The sequence below is a fragment of the Vicia villosa genome, unplaced genomic scaffold, assembly GCF_029867415.1.
Source record: "Vicia villosa cultivar HV-30 ecotype Madison, WI unplaced genomic scaffold, Vvil1.0 ctg.000032F_1_1_3, whole genome shotgun sequence".
Lineage (NCBI taxonomy): Eukaryota > Viridiplantae > Streptophyta > Magnoliopsida > Fabales > Fabaceae > Vicia > Vicia villosa.
The window spans coordinates 578,354-597,083 of record NW_026704967.1 but is presented as its reverse complement, the minus strand read 5'-3'; positions in this window follow the sequence as shown (position 1 = coordinate 597,083).

The window sequence follows — 18,730 nt, the reverse complement described above, 5'->3', positions numbered from 1 at the left end:
TTCAAGTGCTTTATGGACATCCTCAACAACTGGCTCATCCACCAACACCAGATAAAGCGGGGTGCGCGAATCTGCTATGCTGCCATCCACCTTCTACGAGAATCAATTAGGGCTACTCTTACCTCCCGATTATACAATTCATCAGCGTCACCACCTCGCTGCAGCAGTTGCAGCTCTGTCACGCTACAACAGTTGCAACACTGTGGCGCTGCCTAAGCAATCATGTCGTTTGATCCTCCGGTCCTACTGCAAATACAAAATACGATGCAATTTAAACTATTGAATTTTGTAAGAATTCAAAAAATTTCATTGTTTTCTCGTTTTTTTTAATAAAATTTACGGTTAACCTAAGCAACATTTGTTCACTACTAATTTTTTCAAAATTATCGGCATAAATACTTGTATTTTTCCCAGCTTTTTCTAAAAAATTCGTTAGAAAACATGCATTTTTTATTTATTTATTTTCATAATATCCTATAGAAAACATGCATTCTTATCCAAAATTTCAAAATATCTAGTAGAAAGTATGCATTTTTATGGAATATATCCAATAAAATGCATGAGAAACATGAGTTTTTATCATACATTTATAAAAAAACTTATTAAATTCATGTTTTTTCTCAAAAAAATCTGGTAAAAACACAAAAATTGGGTAAAATTAAATACTCATTGGTGATTGATTAGTGGTTTGAATGAAAAATATGGTATGAATGAGAGTTTTTAAAAAATTCGAAATATTACAATAGAATAATAAAATGAATTTTTATAGTATTTCACAAGATTAATACGGTAATAGCATAATATCTTAGGAGGTGTCAAATTAGTATGAGGTGATAAGATAAATTTTCAAATTCTTCTTGTTAAACTGACCCAGGCCCAACGAATTCTTATCATATGATTTTGGGCCAGTACGAATTTAAAGCTTACAGAAGGAAAGTGAACCAGATTAATGAGTTTCATTTTGGCAATTTATTTTTACACCCATATACATTCTTACAAACCCGTTGTGAAAAATCTAAAATACCCCTATATTTCGGATATGCATATCTGAAGATACCTAAAAGGGTAATTTTTGATATGCATCTCCGAAAATACCTCATGTTTTTAGAAAAAAATGTGTCTTCGAAATTTTTTTTTGGGAAATGATTGACTTCGAAGATGCACATCCGAAATAACCATTTTTGGTCTTGAGATTTTTCAATATGCATATCCAAGAAAATTCAGTATTTATTAAAAAAATTAAAATCAAGGTGAATCAATTGTATTAAAAGTATAATTAATTGTATTAATTAAAATATATAATTAAATATATATTATATAATCAAGATGTATAATTAAATATATATCATTTTTATCAAAATATATAATTAATTAAATATTTAAATCAACACATTATTCTCGTATAAAATTAATTAAAGAAAAAAGTTAATATAAATTAAAAATTATAATGCTTATAAAAAAATATTTTTAACATTATAATTTCATTAATTAACAATATTACTCTAATATTATTTTTATTGATTAAAGGGTTCTTCATTGCATCCTTAATATAAGAGAGTTCAAAGTTTAGTCAAAACACACCAAATGCATAATGTGGTAGTCATTTAAAATATAATTACTTTTATAATTGAAAAAAAATTTATGACAAATAAATTATTACAAAATTAAAATTTTATTTAATCTTTTTATTCTTTATTTATAATAATTTGTATTTAAGTTATTCTTTATTAATAATAATTTATTTTAATTATATTATAACTATAATATAAATAAATATTTTTTAAAACTACAATTAAAAATTAAAATATTGGAATACTTTGGATATGATATCCGAGTTAACAAATATCTCAATTTTTTTTTGGAAGGGTTTTTCGGATATGCATATCCGAAAAAACACCTGACATTTTAAATTCCACGTTTAAAATAAAAAATTAAAAAAAGAGTGATTTATGATATGCATTTTCGAAATAATTAAAAATGTGATATGAGTGTCTTCGGATATGCACATCTGAAGAGTATTTTAGAATTTTTAGAGATATTTTTTACCTTAAATGAATTTAGAAAGAAATTCTGTTTTTTCTCATATAGAAACTAAATTAATAAGTTGTGACCCAATTCTTAGTCGATTGTGTTTGATTTTTATTTAAAGATTACTAGAACATAACAGTGAATAGAATAAATATATTTGCTAATAATAATATACATCAAATCTAGAAGGAATTAATAAAACTGATTAAAATGAATGTTTACCCAAATAAAAATACTATTTAATCAAGTTATTCTTTTTACAGTCTCAAATTAAGTAATTGAGAAATTAAGATGATGAAAGGAATGTCTGAAAAGTTTTGGGTTTTTCCTTTTCTGAATCCGTTTGGAACTTTTTGACTCTGCCATTGTGAATAGATTGAGACAAGATCTCAATAGATTAGACATAATATTACTCCATGATTTAAACCTATGTTTAAACTTTAAATGCTTCTTTTGATTTCCCATTGGATATGATTGATGGTCAAACTTTGTGCATGGAAGAAAATTCTTTTTTTGTAACACGGCACTAACTAAATCAAGCATTATATAGACATTAACTAGACAACAACAAAACTTTCTGCTTTATTATCCAACTTTATGTAACATCCTCCCTTTATTTCGTTCCTTAAATTTTATAATAGCACAAACTTTAAATATCGGCATATGTAAATATATGAATGGAAAGAAAAAAGAACTCTTACAATATAAATAAATTTTAGTTGCTGAAGTTAAGTTGAAACAGAAATCAAGAATATATGATTAGAATGAATAAAATGATTATATTTGTTTCGGGCTAAACAAAATAGTTTCATATTGTTTGAGAATCAAACTTACTAACCAATGAAGATGAGATATATGTTAGTTATGATGTACCATCATTTCAATATAAATGGTGTAATGTTGCTGCATTCAAAGATAATGAGAAAACTCTTATTCTTCCAAAGCTTTTTCTTCTTTCTTCTTCTTCCTTTTTCACCACACATAAACTTGCTTGAGTTCTATATTGAGAATGTATGGTTTCTATATTACTAAGATGGTATCAGTTGCAAACGCATCATTTCTCGTTGATTACGTTCTTATACATTCTTTTCATGCACATCATTTCATCCTTCTTTGATCGTGCACCATTCTTGATCTTTTCCGCATGGCTCCTTGCCACCACTTCTCAACTTCGTGTCTCTAATGGTGCCATAGGTTCGGTTTACTACATTCACCCGAGTGAAGGTCCCAACTCAGTGAAACTCACCCCTCTTCTAACTGGTTCCAATTACCTTTCTTGGTCTCGTTCAATGAAATGAGCTCTTGGCGCCAAAACAAAATGTCATTCATAGATGGGTCCATTGCAATTTCCAACATTTTTTATTTGAATAGAGCAAAGTGGGAAAGATGCAATTACTTAGTTCATTCATGGATACTCAACTTAGTATCTGAATCGTTTGCTCAAGCGATCGTTTTTCTAGAAAATGCTTTGGATGTATGGATAGATCTCAAAGTAAGGTTTGCTAAAGCGGATCGAATTCGAGTCTCCGATCTTCCAGCAAAACTCAAGAATCTCAGACAAGGTACAAAATCAGTTCTTGATTATTTCATTGAAATGCATGGATTGTGAAAGAACTGAATTCACATAAACCTAAGCCACTTTGTACATGTATACATTAATGTCATTGTTAAGATATGCGTTATGCTAAGAATTTTTTGTTTGGAAGATTAAGTCATTCCGTTTTTAACAGGCTTAATTGATAATTTTTTTGTCATCAAGACTCATGCTTTGCTCGTGAAACCCCTACCTTCCATCAACAAAATCTACTATATGGTAGTACAAGAAGAGAGTAATAACATTGCTTTGTTACCTAAACCAGATGCTATTTATGTTATTGAAGATTCTAACACTTTGATCAATACTTATGATGCAAGAAATTTTTATGGTCGTGGTAAGTATACTGGCTATAAGAAGGATATTCAAATTAGTACCCATTGCCATCAAATGGTGACAGAAACACTAGTCTAGTTTTTTAGGGATTTACTAGCACAAATGCCATTAATGATACTTTGTGGAACAAAAAGAATGTCTCTGATAGAAACCAACTCATTTTATCTACTAATATCAAGTGTATACATGCATTCTTTCCAATACACATAATCTTCTCCCTTGAAAAAGAGATTTATTATACACATCATTTGGATTTCCTTACACATATTCACAACTTTTGAAGTCGCGAATCGAAAGATCATCTCTGAGGCTAATTATTGGATTGAATATGGGCGTCAAATGGTCTGGAGAGGGGATGGAAGGGACTAAATAGACATTTCCCAATATATTTTTTTTCTAAAATCAGAGTTAAAAAGCACAGGAGCTGAAAGTTAAAAGCATTTTAAAAGAGACTATGCGAACAAATTGATGTACATATGAATTCAATGACAAACACACGGTGATAAATCAACTTATAAATAATATGATAATTAATCCAATTAGATTCAAACAAATTCGTTTGAATAGAATCTAATTCATCACGTAATGACAGTCGTCATTACATGATTTTTACTAGCAAATTTTGATGGAGTCAGAGGAATAATGGACAAATGCCAAGCTAAAATGTGAAAAAAATGAACAAAATTGCAAAAGAGTGAAGAAAGTGGACTTAGACAAATCTGATTAAATAGATGAATAAAAAAGACACTTTTGCTTATGGTTTTCACGCGTAGCGATGCATCCCATCGTGGCTCGATGTATCCCATCGTGGCGCATATGGAGCGACAAATTTTAACACATTTTACAGCTTTATATATAAGATGTAGGCTACTTCTTTAGGATTATGAATTTGAGAGAAAGTGACGATTGAAGATTATCAAAGTGGTGATTTTGAGAGTTTTGGAAGCTATTGAAGACCTTATTCTTCTTTGATTTTCATGTTCTCCCCGTCTAAACTTATGGTAATTGTTGTAATCCCTATGAGTAGCTAGATTCATTAGATTAAATCTTTTTAGACAAACCTTCTTGTACTTGTTGGATCATATGGCTATTTGATGTTAATTGATTTATTTTATGTTATTTTATTTATTTATTTATTTATTTGTCCTTGTGTTCATTTTTTTTTTATGTATTGACGAATGCATGAATTGATATCAAACGAGTAAGGATTTTTGACAGTTAGTCTACCGATATGATCTAGGGCAATTATTAAACTTAGTAATTAACTAGGAATAGGTAATTATAGGTTGTAGCTTGTGAATTAACGGAATTAGAACACCTAATTTAATTTTGAATTGTCCTAAGGAATTAGGAAATTATTATCTAGGTTAGTGAGTTGTACACCAAAGAATTGGGTGCAGTGACCGTGTTAATTTGTCGTAATACTTTAATATATTAAAAATTTGGTTAATGCACAGTTCATCAACAAGTATGAGAAGGGAAGTTGAAAGAAGATCTAATCTCTTTTAGTAATTGAAATCAACTCTGTTAATTTCTAGTTTTTATTCTCGAACTGAATAAGTCTGAACCCCCTTTGTTAATTACTTTAATTCGCACGTAGTTACCTTGTTTAAATTCGCAATCCCTGTGGAGATGAATTTTATTTATTACTTCGACGATACTAGTATATTTGCTATAATTGTCCATCAGCTATAAACAATAAAATTTAGCTACATGCAAACTAACAAACAAATAAAACCCAAGGACACGAAAAAACTCAATAGGCTTCAAAACCTCCAAGATCTACAATCATGAATTGATACACCTTCTAAGAATTTAAGTACTATAGGGTTTCATATGCAACGATATTTACTCGAACCTACCTGAATAAACTTGTATGAGTCATTGAACTTGTTGGATGAGTTAGACACTCCAAAACCTCTTGAAGGAGAACTTCTTACTTCCATACTTAATGTAAATCTCTAAAAATCCATAACATAATTCTTGTAACTAAAAAACAATCTTAATAAGAAAATTAAAGCACCTAATGAATCTCCTAACAACTGGATCTCACACTCTCTCTTAGAGTCGAGTAACACTCATTAGTGGTGTTTTTTGGTTTGTGGAATAAGATGAACTTTTTCATACAAATATCATACAACAACTTTAAAAACTCAAGACGAGAGAATGATTAATCAAATATAGTGAGAGAATGATTAAAGTCAAGATGAGAAAAATTAGATTTTAGCTTGATTGATTTGAGTAATGGTCAAGTGATTCGAATCAAACCAAAGTGTGATTTGAGTCACACTTCGACTGAGCAAATCACAATTGAAAAATTCTTTCATGATTCAAGTCATATCACTTTTTGATTTGACTCATAACACATTTTTATTCGAGTCAAAGGAAAGTGTGAATCGAGTCACGACTCTAGTGCCAAAATCCAATTTCTATAACTTGCTCGTTATTTGAATCATGCATCTCAATGATTCGAGTCATGTCTGCATAAGTTTCTTGATTCAAATCACAAGTTTTTTATTCAAATTATCTTACGTTGTCTCACTAAAGACTTTAGTTGGATCAGTTAGAAATATACATTATATAGAGACACATTTCATTAAATTTTCATGTCACTCATCTATAACGATCTATGTCATCAAATATATTGATGTAGTGGTTATCAGGGTTCTGTTACATTGTACGTTGGTAACGACAATTATGATGATCTCATTATTGATGAATGAGGTGAACCATGTTGTAAAGGAGAAATTTAAAGATAAATAGCATTTAGATACATGACTAAAAAATAATGATATGATTATCAATATATATTTCATAAATGAGAGATTGTAAAAATATTTTATTATATATTTTATTTTATAAAATATAGTAATATTATGTAGACATATATATTTAAATTAATTAAATTAGTTATATATTAATAGGGAGTCTAAAATGATTTAGTGATTAATTTAGTAAAATTAATTAAATTTTTATTTAAATAACTATTTATTTATTATCTATTTAGTTAATTGATATGAGATGAAATACGAGTGGATGTATAATGGTTTATTTCGAGATAATTAAAACATAATGTGCCATAATCTAATATAGACCATGGTCCTTAATATACTGGAATAATATGCGATTCACTATTTTTCTCATCTGAAGAGTATCGAGGCATAAAAAATACTTGATAGGGATGACAATGGGTAGGATATGGGCAGAGTACTATAATATTTGCTCCCATACCCATAATTTGAAAAACCCCCTACCCGAGTCCATATCTGCGTGGGCACCAACATGTATACTCGTGCTCGTACCCTTTGGATGGCTATGTACCCATACCCGCATCCGTTTACCCGCATTTCTAATAAAAAATTTCGATAAATTATAATTTTTCATGTCATTTTAAGTTTTAAACAACATTAAAAAATTCAAAAATGTTATTGTTCTGTTAAGAAATAAACAAACACTTATATTAAAATGCGTACAAGTTTAATAGTAATGTATTTAGTAAAATTGATAAAAAATACATGTTTATATGATAATAAAAATAAAAATATCTAAATATATATAGTGCAAGTATAGGGTGGGGTGATTACTAAGGTACCCGCACCTGCGCTCATACCCGCTTATTTTAATGGGTAATTGCCCGTGCCCATTTCACGGGTTTTTATCATACCCGTTATGGGTAATTTTTACGGGTATCCATTGGGGATGAGTAAAATTTTCATTCCTTGTACTTGATGAGGAAGAGCCTCCTTTACTAGAAAAAACTACTTTTTATGACAATAATTTCATCTTACATATCGAAAAACTGAGATAAAATTCCTGGACGCGCCATATTTTTTTCTTAAAAAAATATATAATGTATTCCATTGTTTTTTTTAAAAACAAAGGGTAAACTTATTCAGTGTACATGCTTTAAATTCCAACAGCTTTAGATTATGTTTTTATTTTATTAAAAATTGCGTCTTCCTGAATTTTTTATTTTTTATTTAAAAATACGTCATTTTCACCTCAGTTTTATTTTCAAACCAAGGTGAATTTATACGCCATAAACACATACCATCTTCAATACAAAGATGATATTTGTATAGAGCTCTTTTTTTTCTTTCAAAGATCCAAATCATTTTCTTTCACTTGTTCTTCAGAGATATGGTATGTCAAACATCACTCCACTCATATTGTTGTTGTTGAGATCTGAAACCCTAGATATTTTATCTTATTATTGTTGCTTTTTAAACAAATTTGTGTTATAAGTTTATTGTTGTTTTTGTTGCTGTGGAGATCCGTTAAGGAGACCCTAAATCCTAGTGGTTTAATATTATTGTTGTTTAAACAAATTTTTATTATATGTTTATTGACGTTGTTGAGACTTGTTGTATAGAACTTAAGATGTTGTTGTTGTTGAGACTTGTTGTATAGAACCTAAACCCTTGATGTTTAATCTTGTTGTTGTTTAAACAGATTAATGTAATAGGTTTATTGATGATGTTGTTGCATTTGTTATCAGGGATTTTTTTAGTTGTTGTTTAATGTAAGTTGTTGTTTTTGAACTGTTGATGTTATTGTTGTTGTTGTTTAGTTGTTCTACTACCTAAAAATATGAAAATATATATGTTGTGGTTTAGTTATTGTTATTGAATTGAGTTTTAGATTGATATTGATATTGAGTTTATGTTTTTTGTGATTCTTTGTGCAGCTCTCATCTTGTTCCATCGAGTTGAGTTTACTATATCTACTGTCTATTGTTTGTTTCACTAACCCCTCTTTCAACATATAACCTATTAAATTGATTTTAGAAATAATCATATGAAAAATTATGCTGTATTTCAACCTTATCTTACACTGATTAATGATTTTCTAGCATTCTTCAACTCATCATTTATCTCATGTTCTTTTATGTTTAAAATCTCTCAAATACTTCTAGTTTTCCTTCAAATTTCTTCCATATTTGTTCATTTTTTAAAGTATCAAATATTATGCTTTCAAAAAATGAATTAGAAGAAAAGGAAGTGTTGAATAAGAACTTGAAACATTGAAGAGATTTTAACTATAAAAGAGCGTGAAATGAATGATGAGTTACATGATGCTCGAAAATTATTGATTAGTATAAGTTGTTCTTCAAATATAACGCAATTGTTCATATAATTATTTTGCTAACTAATTTTGAGAAGTTATATGTTCAGATAGGGTTTAGTGAAATAAGCAATCCACATTAGATTTAATAAACTCAAAGGTGTTATATGTAACGCCCGGAAATTTGATTATTCGCTTAATCTAGACATTCAGAGTGTTTAGTGAAGTTTTCGTATTTTGAGACGATTTAGTCGGTATTAGTTCGGGATAGCGGACCGATATTTAATCAAGAGTTTTGATATTTTCAGTATTAGAAATATTATTGGAACAATATTTGAAGTTTTGAGAATTTTCTGAGTAATTAAGAATAATATTATTCGTAAGTCGGAATTTTTATATCGGCGAAATATTATTAAGTGATATATTGGTCATTTTGAGTTATTAGACTTAGTGGGCCTAAAATTGGTTGTGAAAAGAAAGTGTTAACTAAGCCCAAATTGAATTTTATATTAGGGTTTTAGAGAATTGGAAAGAGGACAAGAATAGAGAAGAAAGAGGCAAGACTATGGAGAAGAAGAAGGAGCTTGAAGAGTTTTCACCCATGGTGTCAATTGAAAGATGCAATTGGAGTCCCATTGAGTTGCTTCCATTGATAAGGTAAGGGTGGGATTCTCTTCCTATAATGGGGCTTATGAAATTTTGCATGTTGGGGGATTAGATGTGTAGGTTTATTGCATTTCACTAGTGTTAATTGTTGTTGAGAAATTAAATTAGTGGGTTGATGAAACTGTCTTAAGCTATTATTGTTGCTTATGTTGATGTTCTGTTGAAAAGGAATTATTATTGAATTTTTGTCGAAAGAAATTGTTATCGGAAGTGAGAAATCTAGAATTTGGAATTGATATGCAAGCAAGAGGTTTATTATGAGACGTGGGTTACATAGTGGGAGACGGCCGACACTAAGCCGTGACAGGCGGAAATTGGTGTGACCATCGTCCTTAGGCCACTTCCTTTATTTTCTTTCATTCCATGGTAGTAGTATGTAGCTTAGTCACCCTCATAATCATCTTTATAATAAGTTTGTTATAATATATTTTGTATTCATTATGATAGAAATAATATTGTTAGTGAAAGGAAATATTATGCCATGTTTTCATTTCCCTTCACATATTAATGAATTACAATTAGAAAAGGAAACATTATTAGAAACAGTAGAACATGTATAACAGTAGTGAATATAGAAATAATAAAATGTAAAACAGTCTCATTTGATCGAATAGCCGAATTAAGAGGTATAATTAGTTGCCCGAAATTTGATGAAAATTGACGTGATAGCTAAGTTTAATTAGTACATTAACGTTGTGGTGTTCTTTTGTCGAAATTGTGATGTTAATCGGTCGATTAATTAATGATTGAATAATGTCCAATAAATTTAAATATAAATACTTGGTTGGTTTCTTGCTAGTGAGTTGCAAAGACATGAGAGAAACAACTACAATTGATAATTTAAAGAGGTGGTATATGTTTGTCATTATAATTTAATAGTTGATTAATTAAAGTAGTGAATTATGTAATTGAACATTAGATGTTAGAAATATAGATGAAATAGTGAATTGAATTCTTATATTGAGACATTAATGAGTTGATTAAATTAATAGTGAATTAATTTCAATTAGTCTATTTAATTAGAAAATATTTAGACTTAGATTAATTATTCGGTTTGTCGGTAAATAACGATATCTTGAGAATTTAACCGAACGAATCGAATAACCGGTAAAGAATAGAATTGTATCCAAATTAACCGGTTGAGCTGTGTTTTTAGTGACTTGGGAGTATAACCCGAAAATTCGTAAAAGTTGTGAATATTAAGGATTTAACCGGAAATTAGATAACCGGTAGTGACGCAGGATATACCCGATTAATTAGAGATTATTAGGTGAGAATAATTCTGGTTAATTGATAATAAATTAGCGAGTTAATTTAAAGACTAACCTATGGAGGATTATAAGACTAATTTGACTTGACTTAATGTGTCTATTTGTTGTAATGATTTTGTTAATATGTGAAGTTATATGTTTGTCGTGATGTGTCGAAACTTGGCGATGTTTGTGATGAATGGTAATACGTGATGATGTATATATTCGTGATGATAATTTTGTGACTAAGTGAAGATGAAATATTATGGTGACGTGAATTACCTCGTATAATGGTAATTGATTGTGATATAGGCTTATGCCTCGTGACGATATGTGATTGTGATGAGTATGCTGTGTTGTCTTGTTTGTCGAGTCACATTTCATATGCATACTCTGTGACGGCCTGGATTGGCAAATTAGTGACGAAGGCTTATGCATTGTGCCTCAGATTCGGGCAATTGGTGACGGGGGCTGAAGCTCCGATTGGTACCACATGCATATACACGAGTCATGTCCCATGTGTCTTATGTGATCATAGTTATGACGTTTTGTGACTATATCGTGATTGTATTCCATGATTTGTTAAATGATGGAAGTATGTGAAGATGTAAATTGATGATTTTATGATTAGTATGATGATATTAATATTTGTGAATGCGATTAACTGAATATGTCTGGTGTGACTTATATGTGATGTTTTGTATTTAGATGTTTATGTGATGTTTTATGACTAGATGTATGACTTATATGCTATGACGTTTTGGGATTGGAATTGTGATTTATACTTGTGATTCATATATAATTGATGTGAATATGAAGTGTCGTGACTTGTGGTGTGATGAAAAGTACGTGGGATTTGTGAGTTGGTGAAAGTATGAAGTGTATGGCGATATTAATACTTGCGATGTGATAATTATATATGCCTAATTCCTAATATACAAATTATCATGCGCTCACTTATATGATTTGATATCTCACCATTTTCTCTTGTTCGTCGTTGCCTTTATATTGGTAACGTGCAGGTGTTCGAGTATGAAGATTTAGTTGCCGTTAATCGAGTCGGTTGTCGCTCTGATACGTAGCACTCGGGGGGACGATTTATAATATTTATGATGTTGTTGTTTATTGTGACTATCCTGGTTTATTAGAATGATATGTTAAGTGAAGTTGCTTTATTAATATGATGTTGTTTATGTGATAAAGATGTTACTTGATTCGGAAATTGAGAATCATGACTCCGCTATTTTATTAATAAAAGAAGTTATCCTGTTTTAGAAAGTGCTATGTATCCGCTAAATGCGATGAAGTGATTTATTGTTGAAGTGAATATGTGACGCCTCATTTGTTTGTCGAGAAATTTTTAAATACTCTGATATTTTCTGCATTATAATTGTCGGGTAGAAATGGGGTGTTACATTAGGGGTATCAGAGCAGGTCGGTCTTGTCCGGCCAAGTTGTCGAGTCTGTTGAGTTTGTACGATAGTTGAATGCTGTCGGTGTTTTATCCTGTAGTATGTAACATGTGTGTGAAGCACTGTTAGTACTTATTTGTTTCGTTGCAGGAAGTAGTTTGACGATAAGTTGGGGAGAAGTCTTGCTTCTCGAAGAGGTTTCTGTTGTAAGAGATAGTCTGGTATGCTGTCGACAAGCGACGGTGCAAGCGCTGTTGAGAGTTTTGGAATTTTTCTGGATTCAAAGGCGACGTGAAGTTAAGAATGATTTTGGGAAGCAGAAGTTAGAGAGTTACGATGTTTAGCACGGCTGAGGACTGTGAAGTTGTCGATGCGGGTAACCTTTGTGTGAAATGCCGATGTTTGAAAAGTGATAGAGTAATGAAGTTGCAGTGGGCTTTATGTTGGAGTCGCATAAGTAACTGTCGGATGTGGTCGATGCTTGGAGTTGTGAATCGCGAGTTCGAGTTGGAAACTCGAGGATGCGCGTAGCTTGTAAAAAGAATTGCAGTCTCCGTGATATCAAGATTGGAATTTCGATGAAAGAATGCATCTCTCGAGTTATAAGGAGTAATGCTAGAGGCTGTTTAGGATGTGTTTGAGTCGGAGAAAAGTGAGTTTCGGAGTAGGATCTCCGTAAGCAAGTCGCAGAAAATTCAGAATCATTGTGAAACTTTAAAATTTCATAACTTGAGTTCCGAATATCCGATTTGAGCTCCGTTCGAAGCGTTGGAAAGATAATGAGATGAATTGTGAAGTACGAGTATAGAAGTAATTTTGGAGATGGAAAGACGTTTGACGATTGTGTGATGCTATGTGACTACGAAGTAGATTTTGTAGTATGCTTGGACGTTGGTGTCTCATCGACAAGATATAACGAGTAGGAAGTTGTGGGTATTGTAAAAACCCAAAGTGAAGTATTGGATTATGACATGTTAATGGATTTGAGTGAAAATTCGGAGATGACGCTATTACGAAGTAACGATGGTTTATACTCCACTATGGTTGTCGAATACTAATTGACAAATTGGGGAACTGATCACCCTCAATCCATTGTTAATGGTAGATGACAATCGCACTGAATGTTATAGATCTGTCTTGCTATCTTAATAGTAGAGAAAGAGTATTGATGTTACGTCGCGAAGGTTGTCGCTCACCATTTTGTGTAACTTCATAAGAAGAGTGGTTGAGTAAGAGTTTGACGAAATGAACAATTCGGAGTAGTGAGTATTGCACAAGCGAATGTCGCAAGGCAAAGATTTGGAAGTAACAGTGAAACAATGATGTGAAAATGAGTATTAAGGAAAGTTTGCATTGGATTGAAAATTTGTGAACCATACAGTTGACGGAGTGTTAACAAGGCAGTGACTTAAAGAAGAATTATCAGAGTTGCGCAGCAGAAGCATTGCGTTGCACTGTTGTTATACGACTTGTAAGAAGTGAAGGACGATATGTCAGAAGACTGTGAAGTGGAGTTATCTTGATGTTTGGATTGATAGACTATTGGAATAAGTGCGATGAGCCAGGATGATGCATTGGGTGGTAGATTATTGTGAATCTGGTAAGAATAGTATTGTGTTTGTGTTCTTGTGGAATCGTTGTTGTGCCGGAGAAGTGGTGATTAAAGTGTTACCAAACGCGATTTGGATATTTGAGAATTGGATACGAGATTTGGTTGCGATGGTGTTGTCAAGTAGATTTTCGAGGACGAAAATATTCTAAGTGGGGGAGAGTTGTAATGCCCGGAAATTTGATTATTCGCTTAATCTAGACATTCAGAGTGTTTAGTAAAGTTTTCGTATTTTGAGACGATTTAGTCGGTATTAGTTCGGGATAGCGGACCGATATTTAATCAAGAGTTTTGATATTTTCAGTATTAGAAATATTATTGGAATAATATTTGAAGTTTTGAGAATTTTCTGAGTAATTAAGAATAATATTATTCGTAAGTCGGAATTATTATATCGGCGAAATATTATTAAGTGATATATTGGTCATTTTGAGTTATTAGACTTAGTGGGCCTAAAATTGGTTGTGAAAAGAAAGTGTTAACTAAGCCCAAATTGAATTTTATATTAGGGTTTTAGAGAATTGGAAAGAGGATAAGAATAGAGAAGAAAGAGGCAAGACTATGGAGAAGAAGAAGGAGCTTGAAGAGTTTTCACCCATGGTGTCAATTGAAGATGCGATTGGAGTCCTATTGAGTTGCTTCCATTGATAAGGTAAGGGTGGGATTCTCTTCCTATAATGGGGCTTATGAAATTTTGCATGTTGGGGTATTAGATGTGTAGGTTTATTGCATTTCACTAGTGTTAATTGTTGTTGAGAAATTAAATTAGTGGGTTGATGAAACTGTCTTAAGCTATTATTGTTGCTTATGTTGATGTTCTGTTGAAAAGGAATTATTATTGAATTTTTGTCGAAAGAAATTGTTATCGGAAGTGAGAAATCTAGAATTTGGAATTGATATGCAAGCAAGAGGTTTATTATGAGACGTGGGTTACATAGTGGGAGACGGCCGACACTAAGCCGTGACAGGCGGAAATTGGTGTGACCATCGTCCTTAGGCCACTTCCTTTATTTTCTTTCATTCCATGGTAGTAGTATGTAGCTTAGTCACCCTCATAATCATCTTTATAATAAGTTTGTTATAATATATTTTGTATTCATTATGATAGAAATAATATTGTTAGTGAAAGGAAATATTATGCCATGTTTTCATTTCCCTTCACATATTAATGAATTACAATTAGAAAAGGAAACATTATTAGAAACAGTAGAACATGTATAACAGTAGTGAATATAGAAATAATAAAATGTAAAACAGTCTCATTTGATCGAATAGCCGAATTAAGAGGTATAATTAGTTGCCCGAAATTTGATGAAAATTGACGTGATAGCTAAGTTTAATTAGTACATTAACGTTGTGGTGTTCTTTTGTCGAAATTGTGATGTTAATCGGTCGATTAATTAATGATTGAATAATGTCCAATAAATTTAAATATAAATACTTGGTTGGTTTCTTGCTAGTGAGTTGCAAAGACATGAGAGAAACAACTACAATTGATAATTTAAAGAGGTGGTATATGTTTGTCATTATAATTTAATAGTTGATTAATTAAAGTAGTGAATTATGTAATTGAACATTAGATGTTAGAAATATAGATGAAATAGTGAATTGAATTCTTATATTGAGACATTAATGAGTTGATTAAATTAATAGTGAATTAATTTCAATTAGTCTATTTAATTAGAAAATATTTAGACTTAGATTAATTATTCGGTTTGTCGGTAAATAACGATATCTTGAGAATTTAACCGAACGAATCGAATAACCGGTAAAGAATAGAATTGTATCCAAATTAACCGGTTGAGCTGTGTTTTTAGTGACTTGGGAGTATAACCCGAAAATTCGTAAAAGTTGTGAATATTAAGGATTTAACCGGAAATTAGATAACCGGTAGTGACGCAGGATATACCCGATTAATTAGAGATTATTAGGTGAGAATAATTCTGGTTAATTGATAATAAATTAGCGAGTTAATTTAAAGACTAACCTATGGAGGATTATAAGACTAATTTGACTTGACTTAATGTGTCTATTTGTTGTAATGATTTTGTTAATATGTGAAGTTATATGTTTGTCGTGATGTGTCGAAACTTGGCGATGTTTGTGATGAATGGTAATACGTGATGATGTATATATTCGTGATGATAATTTTGTGACTAAGTGAAGATGAAATATTATGGTGACGTGAATTACCTCGTATAATGGTAATTGATTGTGATATAGGCTTATGCCTCGTGACGATATGTGATTGTGATGAGTATGCTGTGTTGTCTTGTTTGTCGAGTCACATTTCATATGCATACTCTGTGACGGCCTGGATTGGCAAATTAGTGACGAAGGCTTATGCATTGTGCCTCAGATTCGGGCAATTGGTGACGGGGGCTGAAGCTCCGATTGGTACCACATGCATATACACGAGTCATGTCCCATGTGTCTTATGTGATCATAGTTATGACGTTTTGTGACTATATCGTGATTGTATTCCATGATTTGTTAAATGATGGAAGTATGTGAAGATGTAAATTGATGATTTTATGATTAGTATGATGATATTAATATTTGTGAATGCGATTAACTGAATATGTCTGGTGTGACTTATATGTGATGTTTTGTATTTAGATGTTTATGTGATGTTTTATGACTAGATGTATGACTTATATGCTATGACGTTTTGGGATTGGAATTGTGATTTATACTTGTGATTCATATATAATTGATGTGAATATGAAGTGTCGTGACTTGTGGTGTGATGAAAAGTACGTGGGATTTGTGAGTTGGTGAAAGTATGAAGTGTATGGCGATATTAATACTTGCGATGTGATAATTATATATGCCTAATTCCTAATATACAAATTATCATGCGCTCACTTATATGATTTGATATCTCACCATTTTCTCTTGTTCGTCGTTGCCTTTATATTGGTAACGTGCAGGTGTTCGAGTATGAAGATTTAGTTGCCGTTAATCGAGTCGGTTGTCGCTCTGATACGTAGCACTCGGGGGGACGATTTATAATATTTATGATGTTGTTGTTTATTGTGACTATCCTGGTTTATTAGAATGATATGTTAAGTGAAGTTGCTTTATTAATATGATGTTGTTTATGTGATAAAGATGTTACTTGATTCGGAAATTGAGAATCATGACTCCGCTATTTTATTAATAAAAGAAGTTATCCTGTTTTAGAAAGTGCTATGTATCCGCTAAATGCGATGAAGTGATTTATTGTTGAAGTGAATATGTGACGCCTCATTTGTTTGTCGAGAAATTTTTAAATACTCTGATATTTTCTGCATTATAATTGTCGGGTAGAAATGGGGTGTTACATTAGGGGTATCAGAGCAGGTCGGTCTTGTCCGGCCAAGTTGTCGAGTCTGTTGAGTTTGTACGATAGTTGAATGCTGTCGGTGTTTTATCCTGTAGTATGTAACATGTGTGTGAAGCACTGTTAGTACTTATTTGTTTCGTTGCAGGAAGTAGTTTGACGATAAGTTGGGGAGAAGTCTTGCTTCTCGAAGAGGTTTCTGTTGTAAGAGATAGTCTGGTATGCTGTCGACAAGCGACGGTGCAAGCGCTGTTGAGAGTTTTGGAATTTTTCTGGATTCAAAGGCGACGTGAAGTTAAGAATGATTTTGGGAAGCAGAAGTTAGAGAGTTACGATGTTTAGCACGGCTGAGGACTGTGAAGTTGTCGATGCGGGTAACCTTTGTGTGAAATGCCGATGTTTGAAAAGTGATAGAGTAATGAAGTTGCAGTGGGCTTTATGTTGGAGTCGCATAAGTAACTGTCGGATGTGGTCGATGCTTGGAGTTGTGAATCGCGAGTTCGAGTTGGAAACTCGAGGATGCGCGTAGCTTGTAAAAAGAATTGCAGTCTCCGTGATATCAAGATTGGAATTTCGATGAAAGAATGCATCTCTCGAGTTATAAGGAGTAATGCTAGAGGCTGTTTAGGATGTGTTTGAGTCGGAGAAAAGTGAGTTTCGGAGTAGGATCTCCGTAAGCAAGTCGCAGAAAATTCAGAATCATTGTGAAACTTTAAAATTTCATAACTTGAGTTCCGAATATCCGATTTGAGCTCCGTTCGAAGCGTTGGAAAGATAATGAGATGAATTGTGAAGTACGAGTATAGAAGTAATTTTGGAGATGGAAAGACGTTTGACGATTGTGTGATGCTATGTGACTACGAAGTAGATTTTGTAGTATGCTTGGACGTTGGTGTCTCATCGACAAGATATAACGAGTAGGAAGTTGTGGGTATTGTAAAAACCCAAAGTGAAGTATTGGATTATGACATGTTAATGGATTTGAGTGAAAATTCGGAGATGACGCTATTACGAAGTAACGATGGTTTATACTCCACTATGGTTGTCGAATACTAATTGACAAATTGGGGAACTGATCACCCTCAATCCATTGTTAATGGTAGATGACAATCGCACTGAATGTTATAGATCTGTCTTGCTATCTTAATAGTAGAGAAAGAGTATTGATGTTACGTCGCGAAGGTTGTCGCTCACCATTTTGTGTAACTTCATAAGAAGAGTGGTTGAGTAAGAGTTTGACGAAATGAACAATTCGGAGTAGTGAGTATTGCACAAGCGAATGTCGCAAGGCAAAGATTTGGAAGTAACAGTGAAACAATGATGTGAAAATGAGTATTAAGGAAAGTTTGCATTGGATTGAAAATTTGTGAACCATACAGTTGACGGAGTGTTAACAAGGCAGTGACTTAAAGAAGAATTATCAGAGTTGCGCAGCAGAAGCATTGC